The 10,585-nt window shown below is 35.5% G+C and overlaps 1 long non-coding RNA gene across 1 annotated transcript; it reads left to right on the top strand.

Moving 5' to 3' along the window:
* Nucleotides 1-3,430: 3,430 nt before the first annotated feature.
* LOC145806407 (uncharacterized) lies at nucleotides 3,431-4,030 on the top strand. Its single transcript, XR_014349488.1, has 2 exons — nucleotides 3,431-3,524; nucleotides 3,630-4,030. It is a non-coding gene; the product is annotated as an uncharacterized LOC145806407 (long non-coding RNA).
* The last annotated feature ends 6,555 nt before the right edge of the window (nucleotides 4,031-10,585 follow it).

Genomic DNA, 10,585 nt, shown 5'->3' with positions numbered 1-10,585 from the left:
AATATTAATTTGAAAACAATAAATAAAAATACTTATTTCCTAAAATTTGGTTTGCTTCACCTACACAGAGCACATTTGCACTAGCACCTGATAATACATGTATTTATTAAAATGAATTTGCTTCCAACTTTTATTCATCCAAATCTTGACCATTCCAAGCAAAACAAAGTTTTCTAGGTTGAACATCTCATGTAGCTCGTCATTTTGAATACAAATAAATTGTTCTTTTATTTTATCCAAAAGGTTAATTTGTATCTAGTTCTTAATGTGACATATATCACTACAAAAAATTCACTTTTTTGCGACGATAAAATACCGTCGCTAATACCAAAGAAGCCGTCTCAAATGCTTTTTTGCGACGGTAAATAGCCTTTAGCGACGGTAGTAGGGGGGTCGCAACAGAAGGGGTAGCTAAAGGTCTTTAGCGACGGTAAAGCCGTCGCAAAAACATTGGCGACGGCAAAGATGCCTTTTAGCGACGGCAAAATGCTGTCGCAGTTAATGTGTAAAAATCTGAAGTTTTTGAGACGGCACTAAAATACCGTCGCTAATATGGTTATTTGCGACGGGAAAATACCGTCGCAAAAGGGTTTATTTGAGACGGTAAAAAATACCGTCGCTAAAACTGGTTATTTGCGACGGGTTTAATACCGTCGTTAATACTATTATTTGCTACAGAAAAGTGTGCCGTCTCTAAAAATATTATTTTGCGACGGTGAAAGTACCGTCGCTAAAGGCCTTTTGTTCATATTGCCAATATCATTGGCGACGGCTATGCTACCGTCGCAAAAACCTGTTTCTAACAAAAAAATGCAATTTTAAAATTATTAAAAATATGCAAATTACCTGTATTAAATAAAAATAACTAAAAAAAATCAATAACTATATAATAATATAAAAATTCATGTATATAAATAAAATTTCATCCTTAATTAAAGTACTCTTCCATTCATAACAACACATCATCAAAATTATCCAACCACAAAATTTTGCAAAATACATACATAATGTTGTTCACAAATCTAAATAATGTAAATCAAAAATAAAAGTTTTCTTCATAAACAAAAGTCCGTCGCAATCTTCACACGGCTGCATTCCACAAGAAGCAAACTGCTACTCAGGAAATATCTGAAAATAAAAAATAAAAATAATTAGTGACAATATAATTATGTATTAATATTTTAATTACAAAAAAAAACATAAAAAATTATTTATTATATAATTACAAAGATAGTTAAGTAAATAATTTTGGCTAGATAGAAATTCGATCCTAACTCCCAAACCAGAAACCCGATTCGAGTCTCATCTTCTCCCACAACTCTCTCGTGCCTAGGCGATCATGTGTGCCAAGTTTCGTGCTAAACCGACCCCTTTTGGTGATTTTGGAGCGTCAACACCTCGAATTCAAGTTTCTTAAGGAACTAGTTTGCCTAGACCGAAATACGGCTCTAACTCCCAAACTGGGAAACCGATTAGAGTCCCGTCTTCTCCCACAAGTCTCTCGTGCCTAGGCGGTCATGTGTGCCAAGTTCCGTGCCAATCCGACCCCGTTTGGTGATTTTGGAACGTTAACACTTCGAATTCAAGTTTCTTAAGGAATTAGTTTGCCTAGAGTGAAATCCGTCTCTAATTCCTAATCCGGGAATCCGATTGGAGTCCCGTCTTCACCCACAAGTCTCTCGTGCCTAGGCGGTCGTGTGTGCCAAGTTTCGTGCCAATCCGACCCCATTTGGTGATTTTGGAGTGTCAACACCTCGAATTTAAGTTTCTTAAGGAACTAATTTGCCTAAACCGAAATATGGCTCTAACTCCCAAACCGGGAAACCGATTGGAGTCCCGTCTTCTCCCACAAGTCTCTCGTGCCTAGGCGGTCGTGTGTGCCAAGTTTCGTGCTAATCCGACCCCATTTGGTAATTTTGGGGTGTCAACACCTCGAATTTAAGTTTCTTAAAGAACTAGTTTGCCTAAACCGAAATATGGCTGTAACTCCCAAACCGGGAAACCGATTGGAGTCCCGTATTCTCTCACAAGTCTCTCGTGCTTAGGCGGTCGTGTGTGCCAAGTTTTGTGCCCAATCCGACCCCATTTGGTGATTTTGGGGTGTCAACACTCTGTTTTTTGAGACGGTATTTTTTACCGTCGCAAAAAGTCACTTTTTGCGACGGCAAGTGTACCGTCGCAAATAGTTCCGTCTTTTAAGCCCCATTTTCTTGTAGTGTATAGCTTATGTAAATTGAGAAAAATCTTGTGGAACTGATTTTGTCATTGCATTCAAAATGTTGAATAAAAATAGGATAAATTAGACTGAGCACTTTTAAAATTTAAAAAAAAAAAAAAAAAAACCAGTAAACTCCTACATTTTTAACACTTATTTCCTTTTTTATCAACAATTTGTTAGTTATATGAATAAACAAAATAAAATATTGTCATATCTATTATATGAAAATGTATATTTATGTTGTTCATTTTTATATTTTTACACTACTTTTATTAGTTTCGATCCATTTAACTATAATAAAAGGAAAATCAATGTAATTATATTAAAATTATAGAATTTATAGTAATTTTTCTTACGAGCATTGTATAAGACACCGTCTGAGGTTGTGCAAAATATGCAAAATGTCGCTCAATCCGTTAAAGCCGCATTGATTCACACCAATCCGCATCGATCTATCGACTAACTGCGGATTAAATTTTGAAATGTATAACTGCCTTCAAAACTATTCTACTCCGCTATAGTTAATACATATATTTTTTTAAACTTCTAATGAAATATCAAAATAAAAATGAATGTGAGAGAAATTTAAGATGTGAAATTTATTACAAATTAGAAGTTATACATATAAGAAATATTATCTAAAATTAATTTGTGTTATATATATATATATAAATATTATATAAATTAATATAATATATTATGAAATGATTGATAATTATTTTAAAATATTCTTCAATTAACTAGAAAATTAAACCGCTAAAACTATGATTTAAGTATTTATTAATCTGTAATTCACGATTTAATTTATAATTTTAATTTCAAATAACCAAACCGCACCACACCGCACACTCTACTTAGGGCTATTTTGGGAAGTTGGCTTTTAGTCACTTTTTTTGGTTTGTAACAAAAGTCAAAAGTTGGCTTTTTTTTCTTTTTTTTTTCATTTGGGAAGTTGGTTTTTAGCCAACGGTGAAATTACAATTTTATCCCTCATTGATCAAAATGTGTTACCTAGGTGAGGTTGTAAATATTTTAAATAAATGGGAGTAGTTTAGCCATTTTATTATGATTTGACATCGTAAACAAACATTAATAAAAAAATTCAAAAGTCACTTTTTACTAACTTCTCAAATCATTTGTTTAAAAAAATCAAAAGCTTGGTTAAAAGTCAAAAAGTCACTTTTTATCATCTTCCCAAAACAGCGCTAACCTAACCTGTTGTTTTTTTAATTAATTAATTATTTTAAAAGCAAAAATACATCATCTCCAGAGAGAGGTCACCACCCCTGTTACAGAACCTGAGCGGGTAAGCTTGTCCACATTGTATGCATACATATGTCAATATACATATATATGTGCATATATGTTGCTATATATGATTTGACTGAGAACTGGATTTTGATTTGAGCAGAAAAAGCTTGCATTGCCATGCAGAGTATGCAAGGGAAAAGGGTCTTATAGACGCAAATTATGCAAGGAAAATTCAACCATAGATTGCTCACCTCTGCCCTACTTCTTATGGGAATAGGTCAGTCATTTCCAAAAAAAATTTCTTGTTCTTCTTCGTGTGCTTCTGTAAAATCTTTGCGTATGTGAAACCAAGAAATTATATAAATTGAATTTGTGATATTGGTTATAGAATACAACGTTGTCTCAGTTGTTTGGGAAATGGCTATTATTATCAAATAAGTAGAGGTGGAAAATTGGTTTTTTATATGCTCGTGCTTTATTTTTGCTAGTAAGTTGTTTCTATTATGTATTGGATCTTCAGTACGTGAGGTTGTACATCTTCTTAATCTGTGCTTATTGGGATACTTTTCCATGACTCTTCTAGTTAAGCTATGAAATTATTAATAAACCAAGTTTATTATTGTAGTCATCAGATTAGAGGTCCATAGTATGAGCCTAAGATGTTTGATGAAATTCCCGACTGAACATTTATGTCACTGTTTAGGTGATTTGCAAGATTGTTCCTTGTTTAGGAAATTAGATTTACTATGAATTGTGAATTAGCTCTATAATCTTGAATACCTTAACAATAATGTTTACAAACACCAACCAAAACTGAAGTGTAGGCCATAGATTCAAACTTACACGTTTCGTTTTCAAGAAAAAAAAAAAAAAAAAATTGAAATATTTTCACATATGGATAGTAATGTCAAATTTTATATTTCTGTATATGCCGGAGAATAACTGTGCACACTAGTATTCCCTTAGGGTCTATTTGATTAGAAAGAAATAAATGACGGAAAGTGACAAATCAAACTTAACCTTAGGAACATGACAAATCATGGGTTGGTTCATACAGGATGCTGAGTTGGAATTTGTTAAACCCTTTTATAGCAGCCTTGTTTTATTGTATTAAAAAAACTTTGTTTGATAGCATAAAGTTTTTTAGCATTTTAGGTCGCCATAAATGCCACAGCAATTCTTCATGCTGCTACACTAGTTTATGTAACTTGACATTTTTATCATTTAATACCATTATTTGCTCTGATTTTCTTATGCCTTTTCACTTTCTATCTCACTTTTTGAATACACCAACAAACCAATACAATTCTTCTTCCTTTCTCTCTTCTTACACTTTGTCTACAACAACTGTTTTTGTCTACAACTGTTTTCCTCTTGTTTTTTGTCATGACCTATATGTGGAAAACTACTTGTAAAGTTGTAGTCCGTCCAAAGTCGCCACCTCAAGCCCTCACTTTTAATGAGAGAAATAGAGAAGATGAAGACAAAAGAGATGAGTTGTAGTGCGAGAAATCTGTGGAGAGAAGATGAGGAAAATCCTGGTAGAGACATAAATGGGTCTCCAATTTCATTAAGAGAGCAATCATGATGAAATCAAAGTAATAAGCCAGCAGAGAGGCAATGGCCCAAATCCTAAGTTCCATTAATCGAGTTTGGTGACTTTCCACAATGACTAAGCAATCAATATTTATTTTTTTCTTTTTTCAAACCACACTCCCCTCTCACCACGTTTCGTCCAATTCAAACCCACCGCCATGGTGTTCAAACGAGACCTCAATAGGTTCGCACTCCTTCATCATGGTGGTAGTCGGTGTATTTTTTGTTGTACACAAACAACTAGAAAGAGGGAAAATATGGAACAGAGTAGAGAGAAAAGTCAATGGGAGATGTGGTGGTTTCACTTGGAGGAAGGGAAGGCAACGTTTGGAGGGGGGGTTTTGATGATGAGGTTATTTAGTACTCCTAAAATAAGTTCACATGATACTTTGGTAATTATTAATAACCAAACCAAACCAAACAAAACCAAGCCTTAAGTCCACTCAATTATTAATCCAAATAATAAATCCACTCAATTTTATTTTGGTGTTTTGATGGGACAGGAAGTCAATTGTATAGTGAAAGAAGAGAAAGGATAGAGAAATAGTAGTTTTGCTTTGTTGGTGAGAAAAAAATAAAAATGTAGGAGAACGAATGTAGAAACAGGGCAAAAATGTCATACAACATAAATTAGTGTGGCATCATAAAAATTTGTCATGGCATTATGGCCACCCCAAGATTTATTACTTCAAAAGAGTATCTGATCTATTAGAGTAATGATATACAAACTAGTAAGTGTTGCAAACGTTTCTTACTGATGTGACACCTATCATGAGGAGTCTTCATGGACCAGTTTAGTTCAATTCTGAAAAATCTAGAAATCCCCTAGATGTTGATTTGTGATTATGTATCAATTTTAAGCAGAATATAACAATCCCAATCAAACAATCAAACAATCAAGACAAAGAGACACAACGATTTTAGCGTGGAAAAAACCACAATTGGACACCTCCAACTGTGATAAAAAAACCACGGGCAACAGCCACAAGACAATCCACTAAGAAGAATTAAAGGAATTACACAGGTATACTCTCAATTACCTAGCGAATCCACAACGCCTAATTGAACCAACCTTTATGTGCCTCTTCCAACCCCATCTTCACCACGGAATTGTCTTTCTGATGAGCCACTCCGGATTCCACCAAAGCTTCAGGCTCGAATTCTTCAGAATCCACAACTGAAGAATAACTCTCTCTTTTGTGTATAACAAACAAACCTTTGATGTACTCTCTTTAGATCATGAGTTGAATACTCAATAAAAACATCAAAGAAAACTCCCAAAGTATCCCCAGATATAAACCCTAGAAACCAAAAAGAAGATCTGAAGAAGTTATCCTCAAAATCTGACCCAATACGCGAATTTATAGAATCTGTCCCGCGATCTCCGCTCGAGCTCAACACAGCCCGCTCGAGCGGACTGACCAAAAACTGCGTGCGAACAAACTGAGATGCGCTCGAGCGTAGAAGCATCCGCTCGAGCGTAAAATCACACCTTCCAGTATTTTTACAGGCGACTGCAGAGATGCTGAGAGCTTCCAATCCCCGCTCGAGCGTCACTTTCCCCGCTCGAGCGGGAAGGCCAAAAATGGAAAAACTGGAAAAAAATAACATGATCGGACAGGCAACTTTGAATGCATTTTTGCATTTTGCTTTATCCCCGTCATAATCAGCGAAGTGGCAATCTTGAAAGCTTTATCATCACAAACTTCTCTGAAATGCTTGATTCGGGTTGGATTCGCATCTAACAACTCATAACCTCACTGAAATAAAAACGCGAATAAAATTACAACTCAAAGGAGTTTTGTCAAACGGGATTGCCAAGAAATAAAACCTAACAATCTCCCCCTTTGGCAATGCCGTAACAAAACACACCTAACAAAGAAAATCCTAAACACCCCAACCCATGACAGCCAACAAAAGCCAACTTCTTTTTTCAAGGTCTTGATCTACAAAATAGTTATTAGTGCCACAATCTCCAAAACAACTATTAGTCCCACAATAGTATATGAAAAAGCAATAGACATATGACACGATTATCTTGAAACATGAGATGGAAAACATGAATAGATGAAAACTAAGACTCATGAACAACAACTCTCAAACAACAAAAGCAAGATCATAAACCCCACAAGCAATGATATGACGATGTAAAAACCATGAACATACAAGAAGGGCAAATAGTGTATAGCAACATGCAAAACATATAGCCAATCTCCCTTATCAGACATAACAAAGTGTTCATGCTAAACAACTCTTGCAATGAAAAAACCAAACTCACTTACACACCCAAATCAAGAAGAACCAAACTCCCCCTCACTAAAAGCAACCACAAACACTGAAAAAACAGTGAACAAGAAGAGAATGATAAAAATAATATGGTGGAGCAAGTAAGGAATTTCAGATTAGTACCTTAAAACACATAAGATTATCCAAGAAGCACCATTAAAAGAAAACACAATGTGCACAGTCTGTAGAAGATTCCTCATGCAAGAAAGTGATGCATTATGTGAAAAGCATAGATCCCATGATAAAAAGTGTGTGTGTGACTCTCGGAGTTCGACAAACACTAGATTCAATCCTAGTAGTGATATGAAAGCTGGACCTCCAACAAGAGAATCTTAAGCACGACAAAGGAAAGTCAAACCACTAGGAATCAAGGGGTATTTGGTGAGTAAAGGCGGAGGCTCCCCCTCAATCAATGAATCTTTTTCCTTTTTTTTTTTTTCCACACACTTTTTTCTTTTCTTTCTTTTTCACATTTTCTCTTTTCTTTCTTGTGCGTATTTTTCCTTTTTCTTTTCCTTTTTCTTTTTCTTTTTTTTTCTTTTTCTTTTGCACAATCATTGGTGGCTGACACGCTCAAGAGTATGGAAACCGAACCAGAGAAGCATGGATATAATAAGGATGGCCTGGTTGGTGACTCTGAGGTAGCCTTTTCCTCATGGCTAGATTGCAAAGAATTAAGGGGAAAGCCATGGAGGTGCAAAAAGATGGTAGGTGGTTAAGAGACTCAACATCACCCATGATATGCTAGTATAGGTCAATTCCTCTAGAAACACAAAAGATCAATGACAGAAGTCCATAGAAAAAAATAATCACTAGGGCGGAAGACTCCAGAATTTGCTAATCCAAGAATGTGTACAGAATGAGACATACTAATCAAAGAACACACACTCCAAAATGAGTAATGACCACAGAAAGCACACACATATTAACATGTAATGGATTTTCTCATCAATTCCAATATGTACCAAGGACCACTCAAAAATTTCAAGCATGCAAAACCATACTAAGAAAATCTTTTTGGAATTTTTCTTTTTTTTTTTTTTTTTCAATTTTTTTCTTAACCAAAGCAAGACAAAAAATAAACAAGCACACATTAAAAGACCCGAAAAAAAACACACAAAAACCTATAAACTAAAACGACCAAACAAATTAACACAAGTCAACTTTTCTCACCCAAATCTTTTTGGTCTTAATAAAATCAGGTCTAGCGGTCTTGGTAAGTGTCGTGGTGTAGTGAACACCCGCATGAATCTTGGTATTCCGCCTAGACATGTAAATCGAATTTCTACCCTTTTGAGGCACTCTCCCATGCAACTTATAACAATAAGGGCGAATATGACCATGCATACCACAATGATGACAAATAAACACAGGGTGTACCTTCTTTTCTTTTACCTTACCAACTCTAGAAAGTTTGAGAAGTCCATCATTTTGTTGGATTTTTTGTTCTCCCTTTCCTTGAGTTCTTGTATCATGAGATGTTGAAGCACTCTGTTTTTGCTCTTTCTTACCACCAAAGCCAATGCCACTCTTGTCACAACTCATTTGTTGAGATCCAATGATATCCTCCAAAGTCTTTGATCCTCTGTTCCAAAGACCAATGGTAGCCATAGCACACTTGAGCTCTTCCTCTTTCTTGATCATTAGTTCTTCCAAAGTAACTTGTGACATCTCGAGAGATTCAATCTTTTCTTCATACATGGCATGGGTTTGCAGTAGCTCATTCCTCTCTGTCTCACAAGTTAACAGTTTTGTACAAAGAACTTGTCGATCATCAGCTACCTTGATGGCATTAATTCTAGCCTCGGAAATCTCCTCCTTAAGTTTGACATTCTCACTTTCACATGCTTTGAGTTTCTTTGTGAGCTTGTCATTCAATTTGAACAAGTTAAGAGACTCCTTATACAACTTTTCATAAGCTTGCTCAAGCTCTTCATGATCACTCTCCGAGGATTCATCATCAGTGATATTCTCAACTGACCTCTTCGGAGAATCTGTTTGTCCTTCAGCTTCGGAAGCCGCCATGAAAGCAAGAAATTGTTTATGACCCTCTTCGCCTTGACCTTCATTGTCACTTTCATCTTCATCAGATTCTGATTCATCATCCCAAGTGATAGCGAGGGCTTTCTTCTTCCTCAAACGAGTAGGGCATTCTGAAGCAAAGTGGCCAAATCCTTGGCATTCATAGCATTGGAGTCTTTCAGAGTTCTCTTGTATCTTTCCTTTCTCCTTCTTGGCTATAGGATTAATTTTGAGTTTATCTTTGCCTTTAGATTTATGAGAATGAGTAGATTCCAAAAGATCAGGATTCTTTTTCAAAAAAGATTTTTTAAATTGTTTAACAAATGCAGCCATAATCTTGGAATCTATCTCGCAATCCTCATCAGAATCCTCTACCACTTTATGAGCACTACTATAAGCAATATCTTTTTGTGTCTTTTTGAAATTCCTATGTGCTTCATAAGTTTTAAGATTTCCAACCAACTGATCCAGCTTGAGGTTGTCAACATCTTGAGCCTCCTCGATAGCCGTAACTTTTGGTTGGAACCGATCGGGCAAGGATCTCAAAATTTTTCCCACAATTTTGGATTCTGGAATTTTTTCACCTAAATTGAAGCTGGAATTTACAATGTCACTCAACTTCGCATAAAATTCATCAAAGGTCTCACTATCTTTCATTGAAAAGTTTTCGAAACTAGATGTGAGCCTTTGAAGTTTTGAACGTTTCACAGAAGGAGTGCCCTCATGAATAGTTTGTAAGATATCCCAAGCCTCTTTTGCGACTTCACAATTACAAATACGACTAAATTCTTCAGGTGTGACAGCGCAAAAGAGAGAATTGATAGCTTTACTATTCCAGCTACTATTTTGGTAATCAGTACTGTCCCACTTATCAATTGGTTTGGGGATTGTAACTCCATCAACGATAATTGTTGGTTCAGTCCACCCATTCATGACGGATTGCCAGACTTTTTCATCAATAGATTTTAAAAAAGATCTCATCCGAGCTTTCCAAAAAGGATAATTGGATCCGTCAAGTAGGGGTGGTCGAACCATAGAATTTCCTTCACGAATTGTATCCATTATCACAAATCAAACAAGATCTCGTTCTAAAAGAAAATATTTTTTTTAAAAAAAAACAAAGAACGACCTGCTCTGATACCAATTGAAAAATCTAGAAATCCCCTAGATGTTGATTTGTGATTATGTATCAATTTTAAGCAGAATATAACA

This window comes from Camellia sinensis, chromosome 13 (genome assembly GCF_055761805.1).
Source record: "Camellia sinensis isolate YWXY chromosome 13, ASM5576180v1, whole genome shotgun sequence".
Lineage (NCBI taxonomy): Eukaryota > Viridiplantae > Streptophyta > Magnoliopsida > Ericales > Theaceae > Camellia > Camellia sinensis.
This window is presented reverse-complemented; position numbering and strand designations above follow the sequence as displayed.